Genomic DNA, 291 nt, shown 5'->3' on the forward strand with positions numbered 1-291 from the left:
TTTGGATGATACTGATTTCCTACACCAGCTGTCATCTTATATAGCAACATTCGCAGCCTCAATAAACTCCTTTCCTTTGCTCTGCTGACCTGGTTTATGTTGCTATATCACAAGGAATGTCAAAATGCGAAAGTGGACGAAGCAGAATCAGAACTATGAAACAAAGAGGAATAAAAACAAGTACATTTATTTCTTTAGACAAATAATTTGTCATCGAAATGAAGACATTGTCTAACATGCCAGAGAGAATTGTGGATGTAACAAACTAAGGGAAATAAGGGGTCGTCAGAA

The sequence above is a fragment of the Penaeus monodon genome, chromosome 22 (assembly GCF_015228065.2).
Source record: "Penaeus monodon isolate SGIC_2016 chromosome 22, NSTDA_Pmon_1, whole genome shotgun sequence".
NCBI lineage: Eukaryota > Metazoa > Arthropoda > Malacostraca > Decapoda > Penaeidae > Penaeus > Penaeus monodon.